This window comes from Lithobates pipiens, unplaced genomic scaffold, assembly GCF_037356315.1.
Source record: "Lithobates pipiens isolate NorthernLeopardFrog02 unplaced genomic scaffold, aLitPip1_a1.2 Scaffold_19, whole genome shotgun sequence".
NCBI lineage: Eukaryota > Metazoa > Chordata > Amphibia > Anura > Ranidae > Lithobates > Lithobates pipiens.
In genome coordinates, this window is record NW_027507764.1 from 479,793,943 (window position 1) to 479,816,871 (window position 22,929).

The 22,929-nt window shown below is 43.4% G+C and overlaps 1 protein-coding gene across 1 annotated transcript in view; it reads left to right on the forward strand.

Moving 5' to 3' along the window:
- The first annotated feature begins 9,321 nt into the window (after positions 1-9,321).
- Positions 9,322-22,929, forward strand: part of PKIA (cAMP-dependent protein kinase inhibitor alpha) — a 92,506-nt gene continuing 78,898 nt past the window's right edge. The window contains exon 1 of the mRNA XM_077492914.1: positions 9,322-9,484. The gene's annotated coding sequence lies outside the window, so the exon portion shown is untranslated. The remainder of the gene's footprint in view (positions 9,485-22,929) is intronic.

The following is a 22,929-nucleotide window of genomic DNA, read 5'->3' on the forward strand; positions in this document are numbered from 1 at the left end:
TGTTGGAGGCAGCAGTGTTAGGCTCCTATGAAAGCCTCTGCCTTCTATTGCATAGAAGATCTGAGGCCCGGTTTCCCTTGACCATAACTATGAGAGCTACACTTAAAGCATGGGACTGTGTTCAGGACATGCTGCAGCCCGACTCTGACTCTTTACAATTGTGGGTGAACCCCCGTCTCTCTCAATTTCTTACCATTTCAAACCCCATTATATGATCAGCTAAAGGGATAAAGACGTTAGGGGATATCACCAGAAGGGGGTGAACTTTTGTCCTTTGAAGACCTCATGTTGAGATTTAATTTACCTAATCCCTACCAATTTAGATACCTACAATTACAACATGCTTTTACCTCCCAATTTGGCTCTGTTAGGGCCGGTTCACACAGCGATGCGCAGCGAGGCGTCTCCGACTTACCTCGCCGTGACTTGCGGGGAGCTCAGCGGCGACTTGCAGAGGACTTCTGCATAGAAGTCAATGCAAGTCGCCCCCGAAGTCGCCCCGAAGTAGTACAGGAACCTTTTTTCTGAGTCGGAGCGACTCGAGTCGCTCCTCTCAGAACGGTTCCATAGTACTGAATGGGGGCGACTTGCGGGAGCGAGGCGAGGCGAGCCGTGTCGCCTCGCCTCGCGTCGCAGTGTGAACCGGCCCTTAAGGTGGAAATTAAGCCATCAAGTTTAGAAAACATTTTGCTAGATGAGTCTCTGAAAAAAACACTCTCTGAGTTATGTGAATAACCCTGTACCTCCTCCCTTGGTGGTTAAATGTAGAGAGCAATGGGTAGAAGTTTCGGATTTTGGAGGGGAGGACTGGGATGATATGTGGAGTTTCCCCTTTACTCATCTGGTCTTGGCAAGGGATCGGCTAATCCACTTCAAATTCCTACATAGGATATACTGGCAAAACTAGAGTTGTTTAATTTGTTGTTGTAATATGCCCGTAAGGCATTACTCTTACATTGGAAACAACCAACCACACCTTCTATTTCCTACTGGAAAGGATTGGTTAATAAAATGTTGCCACTTTATAGAGCTGCATAAGCAGGGGCTGTCCCAAGAAATTTGAGAAAGTTTGGCAGACTTGGATTGATAGCCATGCAACCGTTACTCAGGATATCTAGGAGCACAATAATCAGGGTATGATTACATAAATGGAATGGTGGTTGCTGGGGAGAATTGTGCTTGAGTTTATCTCACACCTGTTGCATGGTATCCCTTTTTTCATCTCATTTGCTCCTTTGGTCCTTAGGGCCTCACTCTCTGGCATAATCTCCCCTGAAGGGACAAGTTGTGATTGCCTATATTTCTATAGACATATATATATACATTATGTCTCTGGTTATACTGATATGTAAGAAGGACGGTATGGTGGCCTGAATTTACGGGAGGAGCCCGGGGGGTATTTAACCAGCCCGTTCGCCTGTGGTCTTTGTCTGTTTCCTGTGCCCAATATGTTATATCACCAGACCAACTCTTCGAACTCATTGGCATTCATGAGTTGCATGTTTGAAAGTTTCCGAGGCTTTCGGTTCTGTTCGCAGTTTTTCGTACAATGTGTCTGGCTCAGCTGTCGCAGGTAGGGTTTTGTATAAACATTTCATTTCATGCATCATCATTTTCTAGACATCTGGTGTCGCACAAACCCCTAATCAGAACTTGCGAGTCATTCGTTAAAGAAACCCTGCACATAGCCGTAGTACTTAGCCACGGATTTGTGCCTCTATCATGCCTAAACATTTCATTCATTTTACGTACCTCACTCTGGTTCGAATCTCACTCTGGTTCGAATCTAGTCGTGTCTGCAGCGCACCGGTTCGTTCAGGCATGTCTCAGTTATTTTTTGCCTCATGTCCATACCACGTTTCATTGTCAGTCTCGCAGTTTGTGGCTCACCAATTCATGCCTCTGTCATGGCAAATCATTTAACTCATTTCACTGTCACGTATCACGTTCCAATTCAAATCCAGTCGCATCCATGATGCACCGATTCATTCCGGCTTGCCCCAGGTATTTTTTGGCCTCATTTCAGTGCATGCTCCAGAGGCCGGTTCGTTGCCAGTTGCAGTCACAGCACGCCGGTTCATGCCTCTGTCATGGCAATTGATTTTACTCATTTCACTGTCAGGTACCGTGCTCTAATTCAAATCCAGTTGCATCCGTGATGCACCGATACATTCTGGCGTGCCCCAGTTTGACCTAATTTCAGTACATGCTCCAGTCCGGTTCATTATCAGTCGCAGCTGTGGCATAATCGAATCGTGCCTCTGTCGTGCAAAATCATTTCACTGTCACGTACCGCTTTCCGATTCGAATCCAGTAGCACCGAGATGCACCGATTCGTCCTGGCGTGCCCCAGTTGCCTTGGTCTCATTTCATTATGTGCTCTACAGTCCGACTCATTGTTTGTCGCAGTCGTGGCACACTGATTCGTGCCTATATCATGGCAAAACATTTCACTTATTTCATTTCACACACCTGTCGCTTTGAGTCAAATCCACTCAAACCAACAACGTATCAATTTGCACACATCATTTCAGCCTTACGGGTATCATTTGTTACGTTAAAAATAAGGTACTAGTGCGCACAACCCCTATAACTAATAATAAATAATTTCTAACAAGTGCCTAATTAGTAACAAAGGAAGCTGCCAACACAAATAATGTTCTCAGCACTATCTAAACAATTGCATATAAAAGTATGTGGCGCTACCTTTAGAATAAATATCAAAATATGTGAAATACAAAGCAAACTAAGATCAAAATAAATGTGCAAATAGCAAAACACTGTGCTTACATACACATGCACAACACAATTGTGTATAATGACTAAAAAGTGCAAAATTACCTATGACAAAGTGATACATACAAATCGCATAAAGTGTGCAAAAAATTGCATAACGTGCAAAAGTCGCAGAATAATGTGTAACAAAATCTCAATAAAAATATCTAAAAAAAGAAAAAAAGAAGAAAAAAGGTGTCCATAAAATGTTCAAACTGATGTTCCAATGCTTATTCAATAGACTCAATATCCAAGCGTGCTGATGAAAACATGCCGTGTTCACTCAGATGAAAACATGCTTCACAAAACATGTGGAACAATCCACCTTCAGTGCTCCACCAGTGCACCCCCCGTTTCCCCCAGCCTCTCACCTCAATGATAGACCCCGCAGGGTCAAATACACATGCAGGGGAAATAGATGATATGGCTCCTTCTCAATAATTCCACCTCACAAAGTATTCCAATGCCAGTGATCATAAGGGAAGAAAGGGGACTCTCATGTGTAAAACCGCATCATTTATTGAAATAACAAAAAATATCCACTCACATGTCATTTCGAATTTGGCCCTTGTAAACAAAGGAACTTCCGGTCTTGGCCGGAAGTGACGATCGTAACACCTGGCTCCTCCCTGACGCGTTGCGTCACAGACACGTGACTTTTTCAAAGGGTCAAGGAGTCAGGTGTCACGGAGGTTTAAATAGAGCGAGCGGTGCTGCTATGGCCACTTCAGACAACAACCGCCGCCTATATCAGTAATATTCAATCTTCAAATGTAACTAAAAACTAAAACGCCTATTGATTATTAGAGCATATTCAACATAAATTATTATTGTTTTTTTTATAATTTTATGTTGAAAATGCTCTAATAATCAATAGGCGTTTTGTGCAATATTAAATGTACTAGGAATGTTTAGATTTTAGTTACATTTGAAGATTAAATATTACTGATATAGGCGGCGGTTGTTGTCTGAAGTGGCCATAGCAGCAGCGCTCGCTCTATTTAAACCTCCGTGACACCTGACTCCTTGACCCTTTGAAAAAGTCACGTGTCTGTGACGCAACAGGGAGGAGCCAGGTGTTACGATCGACCGGAAGTTCCTTTGTTTACAAGGGCGAAATTCGAAATTACATGTGAGTGGATATTTTTTGTTATTTCAATAAATGATGCGGTTTTACACATGAGAGCCCCCTTTCTTCCCTTATGATCACTGGCATTGGAATACTTTGTGAGGTGGAATTATTGAGAAGGAGCCATATCATCTATTTCCCCTACATGTGTATTTGACCCTGCGGGGTCTATCATTGAGGTGAGAGGCTGGGGGAAACGGGGGGTGCACTGGTGGAGCACTGAAGGTGGATTGTTCCACATGTTTTGTGAAGCATGTTTTCATCTGAGTGAACACAGCATGTTTTCATCAGCACGCTTGGATATTGAATCTATTGAATAAGCACTGGAACATCAGTTTGAACATTTTATGGACACTTTTTTTCTTCTTTTTTTAGATATTTTTATTGAGATTTTGTTACACATTATTCTGCGACTTTTGCACACATTATGCGATTTTTTGCACACTTGCGATTTGTATGTATCATTTTGTCATAGGTGATTTTGCACTTTTTAGTCATTATACACAATTGTGTTGTGCATGTGTATGTAAGCACAGTGTTTTGCTATTTGCACATTTATTTTGATCTTAGTTTGCTTTGCTATCATTTGTTACGCGTTGCCTGTCATTCCCAGGTCTGGCAGTCACTTCATATCGAGTCATTCTCTATTTTTTTAAACACGGCTCCACGGATGTTCGACCTCTGACGCCTCTATGACACAAAAAAACAACAACCCCGTCTTCCTTCGAAAGTTCAGTCATGGTCTTGATTCTTGATTTTTTAAACTTTCGCCTCACTGCTACTTCCCCTTATAGTCGCACAATCTGATTAATGTTGGTTTAATTTCATACACTTTACAACCAATTTGTATTGTATTAATTTCATACACTTTACAATCGATTCCTATCGGATTAATTTCATACACTCTACAACAATTTGTGTCAGGTCCATTTTCATATCCATCACAGTCTGATTCGAGTCCAGTCGCGCAGGCGGCACAACGTTTCGTATCGGATTTATTTTCTTACACTCTTGAGCACAGGTACAACCGGTCAAGCCCCATACACACTATCAGTTTTTCTGCTGAGTTTTTCCTTCAGGTTTACCAAAACCATGTAGTGCAAGGGCCTGCCTGATTGCATACACACTTCTAAGGTTTGACCTCATATTAGATGGTTTTGGTAAATCTGAAGGAAAAACTCAGCAGAAAAACTGATAGTCTTTATGGGGCTTGAGAGCCCGTTCACACAGGGGCAACTCTGGATCCGACCTCAGGTTGCCCCAAGTTGCGCTGTTGAGAAAATCAATGTTAGTTAATTGAGCCATCTTAATGTACACTACAGACTAATTGTCTGTCCAACCTGTATGATTGTGTAGCCCCCTGTTCCCAGAAATAGGGCTATAAGGTAAATTTAGTTTTTGGATGAGCTGTAACCAGCTCAGATTGATTGTACATAGTTTATTTGATTCTGTCCTTAATTTGACCGTGTCATGCATTTCCCACTGTTGCCAGTAGGTGTCATTGGTACTACAGGACAGTGTGAGAATAACAACTAAGTTAAGCTATAAAAATTACCTTTTTCCAGAAACAGTCCAGTAGGAGGTTCCTGCCTCTGTGCATTCTGGGAAGGGGTATTTACTGGACAGACGCCACGTGCTTAAGGGAGTTCTCACCTCATGACCTTTCAGGCCTGATGCTACACTGCTGCCAGCCTCCTTTCCCAGTCGAAGCCTCTTACAGAGAAACGCATAGGGTGGAGCTATAGGACCAGACGTACGTTGCAGCTAGCTGGCTTGTGCCGCAGTTGTTGTTTTTATATCGATACACCGCTTTTTTTTAATTTCTTGGATGTCAGCTATTTACCAAATCACCAATTTTTAAACTGGAATAAAGAAGCCTTTTTAAAAAAGTACTGCACCATAAAAAATTTTCTCTTCTGTCTTATGTGGTCATGTGTGAGGGATCCCAGCATGTTCAGAATTCCAGTGAACACGAACAGCACTGCAAACAGATGAGTGCTGTGTGGAGGAGATATCCCGCTTGCTTACACCAGGGAAGTGGATGATCCATATCCAGGGATCGGTTGAACTTATCTCCTGGTGATGAGGATTCATCCTCATACATGCCTATACAATCTCTATCATTTGAGATCCTACGGATCTGGTAAGCGGCCACCTGGTCAGACCTTACTTCTTTGATTGATGTTTTGCTGGACTGATCTAATGCAGTGTTTCTCAACTCCAGTCCTCAAGGCGCCCCAACAGGTCATGTTTTCAGGCTTTCCATTATTTTGCACAGGTGATTTGATCAGTTTCACTGCCTTTAGTAATTACCACAGCCATTTCATCTGAGGGAAATCCTGAAAACATGACCTGTTGGGGCGCCTTGAGGACTGGAGTTGAGAAACACTGATCTAATGTATGGTGCTTCCGTGTGAAGGAAGGAAAAGGAATCTACTACATTTTGTATTACTTGGCCATCTTTGCTACATTGAAAAGGACTTTTTTGATATATTATTTGAATATTTTGCCACATTACGTCCATGGATATTGTGGTTTAATACAGACATTTGTTTGAGCCTAGTAATTGATTTCTTAATTGATTTTATAAGTTATTTCCATTAATTAATAATTTTATATTTATTTTCATTTATTTTCTATTTTTATCCATTAGGTTGATTGGGTATTATGACACACGGATTATTGAAATTATCTCTTGGTGGCAATTTGTATAGTGTCACCATTCACTTATTTATTTAATACACGCAGGTTGCGCAATTGAAGATTTTTTACACAAGTAGGCCCTCTGCTGAAAGAAAGCTGTGTTTGTGTATCTTTAACCTAATGCCCCGTACACACGACCAGACTTTTCAACATCAAAAGTCTGACGGAATGATTCCGGCAGACTATTCGAACGTGTGTAGGCTGCAGCGGACTTTTGATTTGCAAAAGTCTGACAGACTTTAGAAATGGAACATGTTTCAAATTTTTCTGACAGAACTCTGCCGGACCCAGAAATCCGCTCGTGTGTGTGCTAGTCTGACGGACTAAAACCGACGCTAGGGCAGCTATTGGCTACTGTCTATGAACTTCCTTATTCTAGTCCAGTCATACGTCATCATGTTCGAATCCGTCAGACTTTGGTGTGATTGTGTGTGGCCAAGTCCGTTCATTCCGAAAGTCCGTCAGAACTCTGTCAGAACTCCGTCGAAAGTCTGCCGGACTTAAGTCCTGTCGTGTGTACACGGCATAAGGAGTCTGTAAGTGATCTGCTACAAAAGGGTATTTATAACCTCCCCTCAACCTCTTTACTACTACTTCTTTCAAGTTGTTCATTAAAGCATTTGAAAACTACATAAAGTGGCGCCCATGCATTTTAACTCCAAAAAATAAAAATAGAAAATAATTCTAAGAGATGGTTTGATTTTATTTTTTATTTTTTAAATAAAAGTATCCGGTTCCCGGCCAGCGCAGGCCGATGTACGTCGGCAGAATGTCACAGCTGCACAAATGGGCGTACCTGTACGTCCCTTTGAATTTGCGCCACCATCAGCGAGTGCGTCGGCCGAGAGCTCCATGAGTAGGATCGCGGGTCCCACAGACTCGCTGTCCGCGAGGATACCTGCAATCACCTCACAGAGAGGAAGAACAGGGAGATGCTAATGTAAACAAGCATCTCCCCGTTCTGCCTAGGGACAGTGTCAATGATCATGGCTCCCTGTAATCGGGAGCTATAATCAGTGATGTGTCACAGCTAGCCCATCCCCCCTACAGTTAGAACACATCCCTAGGACACACTTAACCCCTACATCGCCACCTAGTGTTAACCCCTTCACTGCCAGTCACATTTACACAGTAATCAATGCAATTTTAATGGCACTGTATAAATGTGAATGGTTACAAAATCATGCCAAAATTGTCTGACGTATCCGCCATAATGTTGCAGTCACAATAAAAATCACTGATTGCTGCCATCACTAGTAAAAAAATATTAATAAAAATGCCACAAAACTATCCCCTATTTTGTAGACGGTAACCCCATAACTTTTGCGTAAACCAATCAATAAATGCGTTTTTTTTTTTTTACCAAATATATGTAGAAGAATACGTATCAGCCTAAACTGAGGGAAAAAATGTGTTTTTAATATATTTTCGGGTGATATTTATTATAGCAAAAAGCAAAAAATATTGCTTTTTTTCAAAATTGTCGCTCTTTTTTTGTTTATAGCTCAAAAAATAAAAATCGTAGAGGTGATCAAATACCACCAAAAGAAAGCTCTATTTGTGGGGAAAAAAAGACGTCAATTTTGTTTGGGAGCCACGTTGCAATTGTCAGTTAAAGCGATGCAGTGCCGAATTGCAAAAAGTGCTCTGGTCTTTGGCCAGCAAAATGGTGCGGGGCTTAAGTGGGTATAGAAGCAATGAAGCAGTTGATTTACTATATGTGTGGTCAATCATAACTTGACAAAACAGTTTTTTTTCGAGCAGCTAAATGCAGAACATCATTTTACTTCACTATTCTCGCTTATGAATGCCCCATACCTCCTACAAAAAAATTTAAAAATAAATGAAAGAAATTTAAAACAAGGGTTTATTATTATTTTTATTTTTTTTATCAAAATACAGAAACAATTGTATTACAGGCAGTTCAGGGTTAATCTTCAAAAATCGTTCTGTTATGTTACACACTTTATATTACACACTTTATACACTCTTATGCCCTGTGCACACGGTCGAACATTTTTTCAGACGGATTTTGGCCCAAACTTGTCTTGCATATACACAGTTACACAAAGTTGTCGGAAAATCCGATCGTTCAGAACGAGGTGTCGTAAACCACGTACGACGGGACTTTAAAGAGGCCAGTAGCCAATAGCTCTCGTCTCGTAATTAATTGTGGGAATGCGTGGCACTTTGTCCGTCGGAACTGTCTACACATGATCGGAATTTAAACTATCAGATTTTGTTATCGGAAAATTTTACATCCTGCTCTCAAACTTTGTGTGTCGGAAATTCCGGCGGAAAAAGTCAGATGGCGCCCACACACAATCGGATTTTCCGAGAACACGATCCATCGGAAAGTCCGACTGTGTGTACAGGGCATTAGGAAAAATCTGTCTGATTGTCTGTCCAAACTGTATGATTGCATCTTAATTCCACAAAAAAAAAAATTCTAATAGATGGTTTAATTCATTTATATAATGTTTTGTAAGAAAAATATAGAAGCAATTGGTTTACTATATGTGTCTTAATTTGACAAAACTGTTTTTTGTTTTTTTTTTGAGCAGCTAAATGCAGAACATAATTTGACTTCACTATATTCATTTATGAATGCCCCAGATTTGCTGCTTGTCTCTACCGCCTACAAATAAAGCTTCTTGAAAAAAGGGGGGAAAAAAGCCCACTAGGCAGGCGTGACAAAAGCCTCCAAAAAAAAAAAAAGAGAGAAGCAGCAGCTGCTATCTGGATGAGGAGCATTGACATTGTCTGCCTGCAATTCTAACAGTCTACAATCAACCAATCCCAGGAGCCGCACAATCACAGAGCTGGAATCAGCAGATCCACCAGGGAAACAATTTCTGCATTAGACGACCCTTAAAGGTAACAATTTATTTCTATTTGTGATGTTGGAATCAGTTGTGATCTGTGCTTGTGTCATTTGTGTTAATGTGACATGCATGCTGGTGCCTCTATAGATGGATGCATTGTGCTATTACTGTGAATTAAAACCAAACGTGGGCTCATTCTATAAAAAAAAAAGGCTGCACTCATGTGAAGACTTCCTATTACATTGCATTAATAATTAAACATGTTATGTAAGCAATGCACAACATATGTCCTGGCTATAAATCCATAATTATCCAGCTCACGGGGAGAGACTACTATTCCCATTAGATAATAGTGAGGGTGGCACGTTGTACATATCAGAACTCTCATGGTTACATTTCAGTGATTAATTGCAACCAGGCGGCTTCACGCTATGCTAAAAATCTGAAGTCCTCCTGGTGGATCATTAATTATTAAAATTGTGCAATGGCCTCGTTTGTAGCATGTGTACGGAGAGAAAAAAAAATAAAAAAATCCAGCTAGCCATTGGTTCATAGGATGGGTACCATGTAGGCCATGCACTGTTGCCAGGCAACAGCATCTGCCTGATCTTAAATTACAGATGCCTAAGAAATGAACATGCACACAGCAAAGGGAGTGGAATGGTGTACTGGAAATAAAACAGATGCTGCAGTTCTTCCTAAAAGTCTAGTTTGTATTGAATATCTAGGTGCTTTTTTATTTTTTAGGTGGGGCACTGTAATTGCAATTGTAACATGTTATATGGTAGCATTCAAAGCTGTTTTTAAACCAAACAGGTAAAAATTTGCAGCTTACCACTCATTCAATGTGGTAGCTGCATTCGTTCACTTTTCTTAGGGTTTACTCCCTCTGTTTTCACCTGGTGATCTGACCAATAACACAAATCCTGTATTTAGCCGGGTTCACACTGGTACGATGCGACAGCCGTACGACTGTGGATCTGACTTTGCCGTGCGACTTGCAGTCCGACATCCATCCGACTTCAATGAACAGGGATTTGACAGTACCAGGCAGACACTTTGTGTCTAATATGAATCTTTAGGGGGAACTCCACCCAAAATAATATAAAAGAAAACAAAAACGGCATGGGGTTCCCCCTCCAAGAACATACCAGACTGAAGGGACTGGTATGGATTTTAAGGGGAACCCCCACGCCAAAAACCATACCAGACCCTTATCCGAGCACGCAGTCTGGCAGGCCAGGTAAGGGGGTGGGGACGAGCAAGAACCCCCCCCCTTAACCATACCAGGTCACATGCCCTCAACATTATGGTGTCGGTGCTTTGGGGCAGGGAGGCCCTGCGCCCCGCACCTCAAAGCACCTTGTCCCCATGTTGATTAGGACAAGGGCCTCTTCCCGACAACCCTGGATGGTGGTTGTCAGGGTCTGCAGGTGGGGGGCTTATCAGAACCTGAAAGCCTCATTTAACAAGGGGGCCCCCAGATCCCAGCCCCCACGCTATGTGAATGACCCTATGGTCCGACTTGTGTCGGACCAGTTAAGATGGCTCTCATAGGGAACCATTGATTTGCACACGAGCTTCCAAAGTCAGAGCATTTGTCGTATAAGTTTAAACCCGGTCTTAAAGCGGAGTTCCGCTTTAAAAAAAAAAAAGAAAAAAGTCTGCAGCTACAAATACTGCAGCTGCTGACTTTTAATAATCAGACACTGTCCCAGGGTCCAGCTATGTGGGGGAACGAAGTCCGGCTCATCTCCCCATCCGCTCGGCAGCATTGTATCTGTGGGCGCCCGGCTGTGGCTTCAAAGCCGGGCACCCTCTGCGCATGAGCGAGCTGTGCCCTGCACTGTGACTGGCCGCACAATCATCTGGGACCTGTGACATGTCTCAGATGATTGCCTAGAAGGAGGGGGGAGAGGTGATCTCCCTTCCGGCGCCAAGGGTGCCAGAATACAGAATATTGGCATGCATTAAAAAGGGGATCAATTCCAGAGATAAAACAATAATTTTCCCGCTCTACAAGACTCTGTCTGGTCCGGCTGCACCTGGAGTATGCTGTCCAGTTCTGGCCACTAGTCCTCAGGAAGGATGTACTGGATATGGAGAGAGTACAAAGAAAGGCAACAAAGCTAATAAAGGGTCTGGAGGACATTAGTTATGAAAAAAGGTTGCGAGCACTGAACTTATTTTCTCTGGAGAAGAGAAGCTGGGGGGGATATGGTTTCAGTTTACAAATACCATACTGGTGACCCCACAATAGGGATAAAACTTTTTCGCAGAAAGGAGTTTAAAAAGACTCATGGCCACTCATTAAAATTAGAAGAAAAGAGGTTTAACCTTAAACTATGTAGATTGTTCTTTACTGTAAGAGCGGCAAAGATGTGGAATTTCCTTCCACAGGCGGTGGTCTCAGCGGGGGGCATCGATAGTTTCAAAAAACTATTAGATAAGCACCTGAACAACCGCAACATACAGGGATATACAATGTAATACTGACATATAATCTCACATAGGTTGGACTTGATGGACTTGTGTTTTTTTTCTTTTTTCAACCTCACCTACTATGTAACTATGGAGAGGTACTAGTATCAGTATCGGTGCCGATACCGAGCATTTGCCGAGTACTTTTATGGAGAGGGCAGAGCAGAGAGAGCGAGTCAACAGGCTGGCAGCGTAAGGTAAGTTGGCAAGGGGTGTGGGCCGCAAACGCATTTTCTATCGGATAAGGTGACCCGGGCTGTTGCATTCGTTAATGAAAGTGACGTCCTGTGTCTCCATCAGAGATTTAACAGGGCGACGCCCATCTTGGTACACCCTGCACTCGGCCGCAGTTAGCCTGCAGTCACAAGGCGGCACCGGACATCTTGTTACACCCAGCCCATATAGTTCACTATCTATATGTGCTGGTTGTAACAAGATGTTCACTGCTGCCTGTAGGCTTTCTGCGGCTGAGTGCAGGGTGTACCAAGATGGGCATTGCAGCATTTGTACTAGAGCTACAAAATCCTGCAAGTTTCTCGTACTCATTTTAGTGCCACTGCTTGCCCATCAGTTCCACCTATCATTGCCCATAAGTGCCACCCATAAGTGCCACCTATCTGTGCCCATCAGTACCATCCAGCCATCAGTGCTGCATATAAGTGCCCAACAGTCAGTGCCACCTATCATTGCTGCCTCGTTATAAAGAAGATATCATTAGTCGATATTGTGCTTTGAAAACTCTCACATGACCTTAAAAAAAGTATTGGTAATTGGTATCGGCAAGTACTTGAAAAAAAGTATTGTTGTAAGTAAGTAAGTGGTATCAGTGCAACCCTAGTGCATATGTGTTGACAGTGAACATGCTGACAGGTAAAGGCAGCAGTTCAATCAGAACGCCAGGATTGGTCCTTGACTATGCTCTGCTTCTGCTGTTGAGAATGAGGTGCTCTCTATGCTGAGTTCATTGAAAAATCACACATTTATTTTTAAATGAATGATTTATTCAGATGTCTTGATATAAATCAGCTTTCTGTAATCCCATGTACAGCAGCACAGGGAAACACTAGCAACCAATCAGACTGTGTTGAAGTGTATGTGTGTTGACAATGAAAATACTGACAGGTGAAGGCAGCAGTTAAATCCCATTGTCCAGTCAGAAGGCAAGGGTTGGTACTTGACTATGCTGTCCTGTTGAGACTGAAGATCTGTCTACACTCTCTATGCTGTTCATTGAAAAATTATGAATGTATTTTTAAAGGAAACTATTGTAAGTTTTCAGATCTGTCTTGACATAAGCTTTCTGCAATCCCCTGTACAGCAACAGTCAGAGGCCCCTTTTAGGCTGGGTTCACACCATCACCGCATGTGGTTCTCGGCAGGGGTCCGGTGTGTCCCCGTACACTGTTTCAGGTCCGATTTCAGCACAAATTTTTGGCTGAATTTGGACCTGAAAGGGAACAAAAGATGCACAGGGCTCCTGTGCAAATTTGTTCCAGAGCTACTCTGGAGATATATAAACCGGATCCATAGGGAGCAGGTCAAAATCTCCTGCTATTGCGAATTATATGCGAAAAACCCACTTCAAATTCGCAATAGTGTGAACCCAGCCTCACAGGGGGTGGACTACAGCTGCGATTTGCTTGCTCAGCAGAGGACCTCTCCACTGATCCCTGATGGAAGGTTCATGTCCAGTCCACTCATACAGAGCAGACACGGACACTAGAGTGGCCACCTCATCCCTTGAAAACCGAACACATATTAATTACAGTGATTGAGGTAATTAAACTTACTTTGCCTTATGTGCATTAAATTAGCCTCAGAACCTGTGTAATTCATAGGAGTTTGGGTTTAAAGGGATGAGGTGGCAACCCTACCAGACACAGTCCACTCTCTTCTATGGGCCACCGGATGTAAATGGACCGCCTGTCAGTTTACACCCAATTGCCATCCAATCCGATCCGCTGGATGGTGAACATATCCCCATCCATCTGTTTTTGGCAGATCGGATTGGATGTAGGGGGTGTAAACAGACACGTGTGTGTTTACACCAGCTGCTCTATAGAGAAGAATGGAGGTTCTGATTGGGTCCACCTGAAAAAACGACAGGTGGACCTGATCGGAACGTCCATGTTTAAGGAGCCAGAGAGGGGAGGGAGACACTGGGAACCAATCAGGCGGTGTTGCGGTGCATGTGTGCTGGCAGTGAAAATGCAGGCAGCAGGTAAAGCCCATTCAGAAGACCAGGGTTGTTACTTGACTATGTTATGCTTCTGCTGTTGAGACTGAGGTTTTGCCTATGCACTCTGGGAGGGGTCTGTGGATCATAAATCTAATGCCACGTACACATGACCGGACTTTTTGACAGCAAAGGTCCGACAGAACGAGTCAGTCGGACAGGTTAATCATGTGTGGGCTCCATTGGACCTTTGCTTATCAAAAATGTTTTAAATTTTCTCACCGGGAACTCCGCCGGACTGAGAAATCCGTTCGTGTGTATGCTAGTCTGATGGACAAAAACTGACACTAGGGCAGCTATTGGCTACTGGCTATGAACTTCCTTATTCTAGTCCGGTCGTACATCATCACTTTCAAATCCCTCGGACTTTGGTATGATTGTGTGTGGCCAAGTCCATTCATTCGGAAAGTCCATCGGAACGCTGCCGAAAGTCAGTCGAAAAGACCGTTGAACCTAGTCCCTCGAAAAGTGTAATCTGCTCTTGAGTGGGAATGATATTGCTATTGAAGTAGAACTATAGCAAAACTTTTGCTTTCAATTTGGATAGAGTAAGGGAGGGTTATAACCCCTGTCAGATTTTTTTTTTTTCCCCATCTGTGTCCTAGGTCACCAGAATTAGTGTTTCCATTGGAATTGTTCCCCTCTATTATATTTCTGGGGACAACCCAAAATTGGGGATTGTCTTTTACTTTAATTTTCAATGATAATGGTAAACAGGAGAAATCGAGAGAGAGGGAATCTCCTTAACAGCGGCAGAGATGGCAATAAAAACTGACAGATGTTCTAATCCCTCCCCACGCTGCCTAAAAACCCTGTTTTGTGGGGGAACTTGTTCTATTCTGATCCCTCCCCACTCTATCCAAAACGAAAAGAAAAGTTTTGCCTTTAATTATACTTTAAACGGGAAAAAGCTGCAAACATATTAGGTGATATAAACATAATCGTACAAACAGTGGCATCGGGAGGGGGGCTGGAGCCCCGAATCGGTCCCCGAAAACCCCCGGGTCTCAGGCATGCACCATTCCATTGTCCGAGCGGGGGCCGATCTTATTCCGAGCGCTGCCGAGTGCGGCCGAGTGACATAGCAGGTCCCGCCTTCTGGAGCCTGCGGCACCTATGATGGATGTCCCACTGGTCCAATGTCAGGACAGCAGGACGTGTGACATCCATCATAGGCGCTGTAGGCTTGAGAAGGTGGGAATTACAATGCAGCCGCCACAACACCGTGAGATCGGCGCTCGGGTGGGCAGCTCTCCTCTCCTCCTCTGGCTGCCTGGTGTGATGATGATGGGGGCACCGCACACCATGACTGAGCTGAGCTGCTGCAGGACACATGAAGTCTGTCTCCTGGTCAGGTAGGTCAGTGTATGTATGTCAGGTAGGTAGGTATGTATGTCAAGTAGGTAGGCCAGTGTATGTATGTCAGGTAGGTAGGTAGGTCAGTCTATGTCAGGTAGGTAGGTCAGTGTATGTCAGGTAGGTCACTGTATGACAGGTAGGTAGGTCCCTGTATGTCAGGTAGGTAGGTCATTGTATGTGAGGTAGGTCAGTGTATGCATGTCAGGTAGGTAGGTCAGTGTATGCATGTCACTATCATCAGTGTATGTATGTCAGGTAGGTAGGTCACTGTATGTCAGGTAGGTAGGTCAGTGTATGCATGTCACTACCATCAGTGTATGTAGGTCCGTGTAATGGTCAGTATGTCAGGCATAGGAGTTTAGTAGTAGTTTAGTCAGCATTGATGGGCAGCAACCAGCAATTAAGCTTACCCCTGCCACACAACCCCACCGCCCAGCCAAAAAACCCAGCGCCACTAACTCCACCAGGTTACACCGTATAGCCTTACCAGATCGATATCACCCTCTTGTTACAGAAAGGTCAAAGCACACCTAGAACATCAGACATCATACAGGCCTCATTTTTCAATGTAGTCATCAGCAGGTAAAAGGTGCCAAAACCATCTCGGGGGACATTCAATGGAACTCCTCAATCACATATGCATCCAGGTATTTGACATATCAAAATCAAAGCAAGAAGCTCCTCTTAGTGTAAACAGGTTAAAACTGTTGCTTTATTAAAAGGTGAAAAAACACTCACATTTATGATGATTAAAGTGGTTGTATTGCCCACTTGATGATTTTTACTTACAGGTAAGTATAATAAAGCTTACCTGTAGGTAAAAAGAATATCTCCTGAACTTGCAAGACTTAGGAGATATTGACCCTGCATGCAGCCGCTGATGTCAGCGGCGCATGTGCTCTGCACATCCGGCATATCCTGCCGAAACGTGCCAGAATGAAGGGCTCCCATGCATCTGCACGGGAGTGAAGTCATTTCGGTTCCAGCCACTCACATCGCAGGAGCCAGTGCACTGGAAGAAACGGCGGGGAACATGTCAGCTTCCTCAGCGGTGACCGGGCGGCGGGTGGAGCTTCGTTCCAATGTAAGTCTTTTATAATGTTCTAGTATGAGATGCATACTAACACATTATGCTATTGTCTTGCAATTTATTTTTTCAGCAGTTTACTACCGCTTTAAAGGCATTTGTAAACAAACTCCAGGGTAACAGCAAAATGGCCTCCCACTAACGTCCAGTTTGCCTGGTGACGTCAGAGCAGGCTCCACCCATGTCATGTTTGGGAGTTAGCGCAACATTTTTTGTAAATATAGTGTATGAGTTTCAACAGTATATTGATGCTCATTCTTTTGATCTGCACATTAAATACCAATGTAAATACATTGTAACGATAATATTGTTACAACGTATTTATGAATGAAGCCTGCAAACATTGTTGGTTTCATTTATACATGAGTTTCTGTTCTTCTGCAGCAGAGAGCAAGACCTATCAAACTGATTGGCAGTCACTCTACACAATGTCTGCAGTGGGGAAAGAAGTGTGAAGAAAGTACTAGGTACTTAAATTACATATTTTAGGGCCTACATCATGCCTCCTAGGTTCACATTGGGTTAAATTGGAGCACGCTAGGTACTACACTGGCATAGCGCTCAGACCGCTCACACTAAATTGCCAGAAGATACAAGTTTAATGCAAGTGCTGCATGTTACGATTTAACCACTTCAATACCGGGCACTTTCCCCCCTTCCTGCCCAAGCCAATTTTCAGCTTTCAGTGCTGTCACTTTTTAAATGACAAATGCGCGCTCATTTGATTGCCTCTGCGGTTTTTTAATTTTTGATAGACAAATAAAAAAAACGAAAATTTTGAAAAAATAACATTTTGTAAATAGGTTTTCTCCTTCACTGATGGGCACTGATGAGGCTGCATTTATGGGCACTGATAAGGTGGCACCGAAGAGGTGGCACTGATGGGCATTGACAATGTGCACTGAAAGGGGGCACTGATGGGCATTAATAGGGGGCACAGATAGGTGGCACTGATGGGTACTCATGGATGGCACTGATGGGCACTGATAGGCGGCAGTGATGGGCAATGATGAGTGGCATTGATAGGCATCATTAATGGCACTGGCAGGCAGTGCTGATGGGCACTGATTGGCATCCGCCTGAGCACTGATTGGCATTTGCCAGGGCACTGATTGGCATATCCCTAGTGGTCCAGGGTGGCATACCTGGTAAGTGTCCTTTGTAGGCAGCCCTGCTGGTTTGGCGGTGTTCCTGGTGGTCCTGGGCAGGCATTCGTGGGGGGGCTGCACTAATAAACAACCAGCACAGACCCCCCCCCCATCAGGAGAGCCGCCAATCGGATCAATAAATGGCTTTTCCTGTTTACACTGTGATCAGCTGTGTCCAATCACAGCTGATCACAGTGTAAACAGGAAAAGCCATGGTTAAAGTGGCATTAAACCCAAAACCAAACATGTGGTGGTTACATTGTTTTTTTTTGTTTTTTGTTTTTTTGGGGGGGGGCTTTTTTCCCTCTGTTTTCACCAGTGATCTGGTCAGTAACACACCTCCTGAATTAGAATGCCTACACTCTGGGTGAAGGAGCAACAGAGACACCTTTGGAAAGCAGCATAGTCTGTCTGGGGAGGGAGGGTGTTAGATGCACAGATACATACAAACAGATTTAGATACACTAACACATTGAATGAAAACTGACTATTCTAAGCACCCATGTCAGTGGTAAATGGTTTGTCTCAACCCTCTTACTGTTATATCTGCAGGACAGCTAGTTCTGTTTAAAAACAACAGACTTACTGGCTGAATCACAAGGTAAGAATAATAGAAAGAAAGCCTAAAAAAGAAAACAAATGCAGCCATCATAACTACGAACTGATAAGCTGCAATATAACAAATTTGTTGTTTTATCATATGCACTCTCCCATCAGCACTGTCCAGACAGAGGGTCAGGGGTCCAAAAGCCTGAGAGGACAGTCAGGAGAGAAAGAAAACTCCTCCTACAAGCTTTAACCAGACACTGATAGAAGTCACAAGACTCTAACTGCTGATGAGAAAAGGGATTTAGCCATTTATATTTGCTAAAACAAATGTATTTCCATATTCTGTGTAATGTGGGAGACCAGATATAGTGAATGTAGGGTCCTGGGTTTAGTAACACTTTAAGATACATTGCTGAACATTTCTTCTGAAAAAATGCTAATAGCCTGGCTGTAATGCTAATGCTGGCCATACATTATACAATTTCCTGTATATTTACTAAAACTATATAATTTTCAGGTTCAAACACCTTCAATTTGTATGCAATCAGACAGGCCCTTGCACTATATAATGGAATAGAGAAAGAGACAGCGCCCTCTAAGTGCAGCAATAAAGTTGCTCAAATTTATTAAAAATGGTTAAAAAACACTCGCATTAAATTAGTGGTGTACAGGCACATCAGGGATGTAATGTTTCATCCGTATGTCCATGGGGGTGACTCGCAGGGCTGTAAGGCAAGGTTTCAGGCATCTGACTTTATGACCGATGGTTGGTGTTTTGGTCTATTCCATGTATTTCCTCGGAATGGTCAGAGCAGTCGGGGTAGTGCTGGTAGCTGTGGTGCCTTTGGTCCGATGTTCAAGGAGTCGGTGTCCTTAGGAGACGGGCTGGGCAAAGCGGCGCTTCGGAGCATGCATGCTCCTTCATCAGGCTTTAGGTCTATGCACTATATAGTTGAAGGTAAATCTAAAGGAAATTGAATTAAAAAAATTGTATAATGTATGGCCAGCTCGCTCTGCACATGTGTTCCAGGTCAGTGACTGAGAAAGTATTGGAGCCTGTAGGTCAGCACAATAACCAACCAATTTTCAGACTTATGCCACGTGCACACGACCGGACTTTTTGACAGCAAAGGTCCGACGGAACGAGTCGATCGTGTGTGGGCTCCATCTAGCCTTTGCTTGCCAAAAATCGGACTTTAGAAATAGAGCATGTTTTAAATTTTCCCACCGGAACTCCGCCAGACCGAGAAATCCGTTCGTGTGTATGCTAGTCCGATGGACAAAAAACGACCCTAGGGCAGCTATTGGCTACTGGCTATGAACTTCCTTATTCTAGTCCGGTCGTACGTCATCACGTTCAAATCCGTCGGACTTTGGTGTGATTGTGTGTGGCCAAGTCCGTTAATTGGTAAAGTTCGCCGGAACTCCGCCGAAAGTCTGTCAGAAAGACTGTCGGACCTAGTCCCTCAAAGTCCAGTCGTGTGTACGGTACGTGGTATAAGAGGTGTAATGACATCTCATGACATCTCAAAAAAATTTCAGTCTTCGTGCTCTAAGCAACGCAAAAGTATGAGCTGTGTTAGTTGTAACCTTATTTTTTAAACTTTCTGCCAAAAATTTAAAGAAATGTACATCGTCATTCAACTTTTAACTATAGCATAATATATTTTCATAGATGTGAAATGAACATCAACACCTACAGGCAGTCCACACATTTGTTTGCCTTCAGTGTGGGACACTTATTTTATTCCCTCTCGCAAGGATTTTCTTTGGCACGGGCAATGTAACAGTATTAAGAGATCTGACCCAGTGACATAATATAATGTGAGCCATCTGTTCCTTCATTACAGGCTGCTGTAGGGAATGTACTCAGTAAGCTTCTGTAATGTAAATCCACTATTTCAATCAGTATTGTTTTCCCTTTCGTTACCTTTGTAAGGTCCACCAAAATGCTTTATGGAAAGTTTATGTAAAACCAGAACTCATTTTAGATTAGAGTGGGCGATGGTTTAATTCCTTATTGGAAGCCTCCATAATGTGAAGACCCTCCATATTAACCTACCACCAGTACCCCAATGTGCTCCCACTTATTTATTTTTTGTTTCATTAATTTTTATTAACCACTTGACAACTGGGCTCTTAAACCCCCTTACTAACCAGACCAATTTTCAGCTTTCGATGCTCTCACACTTTCAGTGACAATTACTCAGTCATGTAACACTGTACCCATAAGAAATGTTTGTCCTTTTTTTCACACAAATAGAGCTTTCTTGGTGGTATTTAATCACTGCAGTTTTTTTTATTTTTTGTGCTATAATTGAAAAAAGACTTAAAATTTGAAAAAAAAAATTCTAAATTATTTGTTTCTGTTAAAATTTATTGCAGAGTATTGGCAAAGTATTGCAGATTATTGGCACTGAGCAGTGCTGTGGGCACTACAGATCCAGCCCACAGCACTGCTACAAACGATCTCTCACCTCTCCCCCTCTTCCCCTCTCCCCTCGCACTGTACAGATTGGTACAGAGAGGGGAGGGAGGAACCGACGTCATGACATGACGTTGGATTATTTATAAGTGATCGCTCCGCCATTTGACGGAGCGATCACGTGGTAAACGGCCACTGCCAGTGGCCATTTACCGTGATCTGTAATGCACCGGGTCTTCCGGACCCGGTGGGGCACGTGCAAGAGCAACACTCTGGGAGGACGTCCATGGACGCCCTCCCAGAATAAGCTGACCGCACTGTAGCCATCTTACGGCTATGGCCCAGCGGCAAGTGGTTAAAGAATAAGTGTAATATCAAACGGTACAACAAAAGAATAGGAGTATGTAGTACCCCAAGGGGGTGAACAAGACAACAAACTTTAAGGAACCAGAAATTGGTCCCTATATACTTGGGTATGTGGTACGTGTTGCACAGGATATAAACAACAGAAATGGAGAAATCCCTCAAGGGATGGGACTATAGCGGCACTGGTAGATTAAAGTCAAAGCGGTAGTAAGGACTGTAAAAATATCACATTTAATTACAAACTGAACATATACAAAACATCAAGTAAAATGGTGTATGGGCAACCATACATGAATATATTATACAGAATTAAGTTACAAAAATAAATATCATCAACAACTTTATGAGTACCCATCTGTGCAGCCTCACCTGTGCTCATCAATGAAGCTTCATATGTGTCCATCAATGCCACCTAACCTGGGCCCAAAAATGTAGCCTACCTGTGTCCATCAATGCCACTTCACCTGTGCCCAACAATGCAGCCTACCTGTGCCCATCAAGACAGCCTACCTGTGCCCATCAATGCAGCCAGCCTACCTGTGTCCATTAATGCAGCCTACCAGTGTCCAACAATGCAGCCTACAGGTGTTCATTAATGCAGCCTACCTGTGCAGGCGAAGAGAGAGGAGAGGAAGAGAATTGTCAGCCGGATCATCAGAGCGCCAAGGAACATCACTGTAACAGCTTACATTTGAATTGCTGTGTGTTCCCGCCGCTCACCATCACATACAGCCCCACCTCCGGTACTTTGATATACGTCACACATCCCAGCATTGGATGAGTGATCTGTCTATCAAAGTACCCGGGTCAGGAGGCAGGGCTGTGTGTGACAGTGAGTGTGGGGAACACTCTGTAGTTCTAATGAAAGCTGTTATAGCGATGTTATCCGGCACTCTTATGATCTGGCCTCCTGCTCTCCTCTCCCTTCCCCAGGGCGAGCGCTAGAACGTATCCCGTTCAACCCTGCCTGCCAGTGGTGCCCCCCCCCCCCCCCGCCACTCCCAGGCAGCCCATGCTCACTAGTCCTCATTTCCTCATTTTCCACTCGCAAAATGTGAGTAGGCAAGTGGAAAATGTAAGGGTTGCACCATAGGATTGTGAAAGACCTGGGTCACCTTTGGGTGCCCCAAGGAGAGCAGCAATGGAGCGTGCATGACATACCAAATTGCGTTAAAAGTTGGAGGGGCTTAAAGAGACATGGTTATATAAAACAAAAGCATTCTTGTACCCATAAAATATACTAAGATTACTAAAACAAATGTCGCTGTAAAAATATGAACTTGGCCTACCTTATAAGTTGACAGTGTCACTCAGTAGAGCAGTGGATGGTGTGTGGACAGTGTTAGTAGGGCAGTGGATAGTGTGTGGACAGTGTCAGTTATGTAATGGATGGTGCATGGACAGTGTCAGTTGTGTAGTGGATGGTGCATGGACTGTGTCAATAAGACAGAGATTAGTGTCAGTAGGGGAGAGGTTGGTGTCAGTAGGGCAGTGGACGGTATCCGTATAGCAGTGGAAGGGGTCAGTAGAGGAGAAGATGGGTGTCAGTAGGGCATTCGATGGTGTCAGTAGAGCGAGGAATGATTCAATATTGGGTCTTGTGGCTGGGGGGTGTTGGGGTCATCTTTTAAATTATAAAGGGAGCTGTAGTAGGATGTAAAGGCATCCACGATTTCCCTTGGATTGGCATTTTTATGCTTAGAGTCTGGGTCTAGCAGGTACTCGATCTGGGATTGGAGTTTTTTTAGTCTTAAATCAGTTCACTAAGAATTTGCCCACCTGCTTGCCCGAGGAATAATCCGTTCATTTAAGAGCTTTAAGGTTTATCATTTTGTTCTACCAGTAA